The 5,039-nt window shown below is 43.7% G+C and overlaps 1 protein-coding gene across 1 annotated transcript in view; it reads left to right on the top strand.

Annotated features, from left to right (window-relative positions):
- The window catches only part of LRRFIP1 (LRR binding FLII interacting protein 1), a 144,715-nt gene that overhangs the window by 65,122 nt on the left and 74,554 nt on the right, over nt 1-5,039 (top strand). The gene's annotated exons all lie outside the window — the stretch shown is intronic.

Here is a 5,039-nt window from a genome sequence, read left to right on the forward strand (position 1 = left end):
TCCTCCTTGCTGTGCTGAGTTCTAGCCTCAATAGAAAATAATCTGTTGATACTGGCAGTACATTTTGGTGATGAAAACCGGACATTGTTTTCCTAAGAAGCACTTAGTTGTGTATACTTGAGTTCATTGCCTTGGTTACGGTTTACAAGGAGGTTTTGTTAACTTTGCCAACTGAGCTGCAAGGGTGCCAGGATGCCCACAGCAGACAGGGATGATGAAGTGAGATGCATACGTAGTTTCTTCTGTCTTCGTGACTTCAGATGGGTGTTACTGCATGGATTTTTATAGACTTTCTTGAACATTAGTAGAAGAAGATTATGAACCTAAAAAAAAGGGGGGAAAAATGGCTACAGTAACCAAAATTTTCTTCTAATATGAAGTGCTTTCCAGCCTCTTTCTCCACAAAATGACACTTGCTTTGTCTGTTCCCACTGTCTGGAAAGCCAGTAGTAAATGTGATCTGGAGGGATGTTACTGAAATTTGAAGAGACACTACTTGAAGATAATAAAGGAAATGCACAACATAATTTCTTCTTGTTAGATAGGAACGAAATAAGCTGAGTTACCTATGTAGGTGACAGATAGTGTTGTAAGTTACCTGCTGATACTGCTTAAGAATAAATATTGGGGTGGGCCAAGCTGGAGACAGTGTGCTCTATTGTTGTGGATTTTTCCGTGTTTAAACCTGTCTGTAAAGGTTTTGACTGCCTTATTCCTACCTGAAGCCCTGGTTCCATGCCTCTTAAACTACTTCTGGCACAACACCTCCTGAAGACAAAAATAATCAATTGGGTGTGACCTGTGTTGGAAGCCAGGCTTCCTTGGAATTTGTTTTACATTATCAGTGATTGTAGCATACCTCGAAGATGACTGTGTAATCTTTCCCTCTTCCTTTTGATGCAACTCCTTCGTAGTTACAGCTAAAGGTTTACAGTTCTGTGAAACTCATTTCTAGGATTTAGGCCTGTATTTGTGAGGAGTGCATTGTGTTTGTGTGCAAGCACGCATTTTTTTTTGTATGCATGTTTGCAAAGGCAAGGTATGTTCCCCAAGCAGAGATAAGGAGTCTGTCGTCAGAAACTGAGCTGCTGTCCTAAGCACTGGTTTGGTTTTTTTTCTGCTTACAAGATGAAGTCACAGTTAACCTACCAGGTTTATGAAAATGTCAACTGACAAAATGTTACATATTTTTCTTATGCTTAATTTAGCATTGTAGTACATGTAATGCATATTTCCATTGTGAACGTTCTTCCTGCTCGGATGTCTCCCTGAATTCATGTCACTTGCAATGTTCTGTTTCAAATGGGAAATGCACAGACACAAGAACCATGCACTGAAGGCTTGATATCCAGCAGAGCTTCAGATCCTTTGATTATCTTTCTGTGTATGGGGGAGGTATGACTAGGTAGACACCACATTTTTTGAGGGGGGTAAAAAAAAAAAAAAGGTAGACTAATACCTACTTTCAGACTGTGTTCTCTAGGTGCTATGAGTACCCCCCTGCTCCCCAAAGTCACATAGCAGCAATTGAAAGGGCAAGGAGTCAAACTGCTATCTGCTTAACAATAATAAATGCTAAATAGCTTTGGCAAGCAATCAGGTAAAATGCATCACTGGCTTACTAGGTTGTGGCTCAGCTCCTATAGCTGCAGAGCTGTATGCACTTGCTTTTTATTTAGCAGTGTCTGAAGGATCCAGTGGAGTGTGGAGCACCAGAAGGAAGGACAGATGAGGAAGAAAGTGTGTATGTGGGTATACAGAGAATTCCTATTTTGGGAAATCAGTCAGGACCTGTTTGGAAATCCAAGCAGAATGGGGTTTGCTTCATATAAAATCAATTCAGACATGCTGAAATGTGTGTTTTGAATGCTGTCAGCTCTGTATTACTGAAAAATGCAAGTTCACTAGTATTAAAAAGACCTCCTACCTACTATTAAAAAGTTCATACCCAGCAGGTCCATAGCACACTTGTGTGTTTGAATTTATCCTGAGGTATGAAGTGCTTCCTCAAGTAAGCCAAATGAAACCAAACATCTTGGCTTCTACACTGATTTAGAAAGTAATTACAAAAGGTGTGTGTGTGGGTCCTCAGTAATTTATGCCTTGTATAGGAAGCACTCACATCTCTGGTGTATCTTCTAAGTGACAGTACAAAAACTACAGATTTGCCAGTAAATGTAAGGGGAGGTTAATTCTCATTAACCAAGAAAACCAGAACAAATTGTCTATTTTAAGCTAAGATGAAAATGTGTACTTCATGCTGAGTTGTTATGATGCTTCAGATTTACACTGTTAACATTAATCTCCTTTCCTTCTCTGTTAAAACTTCTACATATAAGGTTAGACATTTTTCCTGAAGAATTAACCTCAGTGGCTGGCCCCCAGCTACCTTGGGGTGAGCTTGCCTTCTTCACAGCCGGTAATGATTTTTGAATTTCTGCAATGCTTAATACTGTTTACTGCACCAAAATTAAACGCTGAGCACTCTCTGGCAATTAGGGCATAACTATTGGCCTCAGGGTGGTTCACAAAGACGACTTGCTCAGCATTGCAGGGCAGAGCGAGAGTTGCCAGCCTGAAGGCAGGATCACCCAGCACTCATGGTGCACCTCCAGGCAAGCCAGTCGGCGGCAGCAGAAAGCACTGCTGCAGGGCATGCCAGGGTCTTCCTTCACTTATTGTGGATTTCTGTTGTTCTTTGCTCTCGCTGATGGAGGATAAGGGAAACATAGCAGAGTAGGAACTTTTATCAGCCTTCAATAATGGGTTTAGGGGCCTGTGTTGTACCACCTGAGCAAGAAAGCATTTCTTGGTCATGTTACATTGGCCCGGTTCCTGACTTCATACTGGGGGAGGAAATGGGTATCTGTTAAACATAGATTTAAGTTACAGAAGTTTTCTCTGCGCTGAATGTTGGCTGCCTATGAAGTGTGCTGGGCAGACTATATTGACTGGCTTCCCTTTCCTCTTTCATTTCATGTATTTTGCTGTGCAGGCATACCTGTCATACCCTCCAGCTAGCAGGTTTACCAAGAAGAAATTGAACACAAGGCTATAGTATATCATTGAATCTCCAATTACCAGTTTTCAGAGTAGCTTAGGCCTGACTTTATCTGATTACAAGACCAATACCTTCAAGGTATGTGATTATGTTCCTGCTTCACAGGAACATGTATTTCTATATCTATTAGTTTATTTATTTTCATACATATGTTGAAGTGTGTTTACTACAGTTCAGATTTTTTTTCTTCAAAGCAAAGTTGGGTCCTTTACCCTGTAATGAAGGAAAATACAAATCAAGAGGAAAAAATAACTTGTGGGTTCAACAGGTGGGTTTGGAGTTTAATGAAAGATGAAGACTCTGGAGACCTTATTGCAGCCTGTCAGTACTGAAAGGGGGGTTATAGGAATGATGGAGAGAGAGTTTTTACCAGGGCCCTGTAGTGATAGGACAAGGGGTAATGGTTTTAAACTGAAAGAGGGCAGATTTAGATTGGATACAAGGAAGAAATGTTGTATGATGAGGGTGGTGAGACACTGGAACAGGTTGCCCAGAGAAGATGTGGATGCCAGGCTTTGAGCAACCTGGTCTAGTGGAAGATGTCCCTGCCCACAGCAGTGGTGCGGTTGGACTAGATGATCTCTGAAGGTCCCTTCCAACCCAAACCATTCTGTGATTCTATGATTTACCTATAACCACAGTCTCTTTTACAAATGCAAAGCTGCTTCTCACTTAAGCAGGGTTTCTCCCAGGGCCAGGGTGCAAGTTAGATACCCCTAATGCCTTTCATTTAAAAGAAGCATGTCTGGCCTTTTCAGGGACAGTGGCACATGGCTGGGGTCCAGGGACTGTCGATGAACCCAGCTGAAGTATTGCCCCCTGAATGTAAAAGAGTGCCAGCGCTTCCAAATTAGCCAGACTATTGTCAGCAGCCTGGCAGTGCGTGCTCTGCCAGCGTGAAAAACCGGATTCTCTGTACTGGGCTGGCAGCTCATGGAAAAACTGAGCTGTGCTGCTGGGTGGAGGCTCTGCGGGCCTCCCCAGCCTGCGCTGCCTGACTGGGAAGGAGGGTGCAGGGGTCAGCTGCGAAGGAGAGACCTGTTCTGCGTGCCTCCGCAACCGGAGAAAATCCGGTGCCAGGAAGGTGACTCTCCCTGTGTTCTATTGTTGCTGCTGCGAAATGGCAATGGATAAAATGAGCTGCTTAAGCTTCGGTAATTCTCCCTGCCCTGGTGGCTTCCTCCCCGCCCTCTTGTCCTCTTGTCTCTGCGAGGGGGTGGCTGTGTGCACTTCGGGTGGAGGGGGGAATCTGAGATGGCTTGGATGAAATCAGGTGGAATCAAGAGAGGGCACTAATTTCCGTGGAGCCAAGACTTCTGCTCCAACTGTGCCTCGAATTGTTCTTAGGGGTTTGTCCTATTTAGTGTCACTTAAACACTTGTGTCCTCTAACCCTTCTGATTTTTCCCTTAGTGTGTGCTAGGCTCACCCAGCTCATCACAAGACCAAGACACCTTTTGAAATGCAGAATTGCCCCTTTTTCTGTCCAACCATTGTTCCCGATTGCTCTTCTGCAGTTCTCTCAGACCCCAATTAGGGGTTTGGTGGCGTGTTTTTGTTTTGTTTTTTTTTATTTATTTTTTGTTATTTTTTCCCCTGGCCTTTCTTTTGCTCCATTTTTTATTGCTTAGAGTGTAATGCTATTTCTTAAAGAATAAAACCAACACTGGCAATACCTACCGTTGATCACCCGTTTTAAGTCCAGCTCTGCACAACCCAACATACCGTGCTGGTAGAATTGCAGGAAATTAACAACGGTTATGCGGTTTGCTGCATGGTGCGAACATACATTTATAAGCATCTGTTCAAGTGCTTCTGCGTGTTACCTTCCACTGTGCTGGGCTATGCAACCCGGAGGGCGGCCGTGGGCCAAGCAGGGAACCGTCGGGCTGTTGCTGGGGGTGTTCACCTTTTTGGAGCACGAAAAGGAGGTTTTGAGCTGCTGCAAGCTGCTGAGGGGGAGCTTGTTGCGCGGGGCC

The sequence above is a fragment of the Egretta garzetta genome, unplaced genomic scaffold, assembly GCF_000687185.1.
Source record: "Egretta garzetta isolate BGI_Z169 unplaced genomic scaffold, ASM68718v1 scaffold113, whole genome shotgun sequence".
NCBI classification, from domain to species: domain Eukaryota; kingdom Metazoa; phylum Chordata; class Aves; order Pelecaniformes; family Ardeidae; genus Egretta; species Egretta garzetta.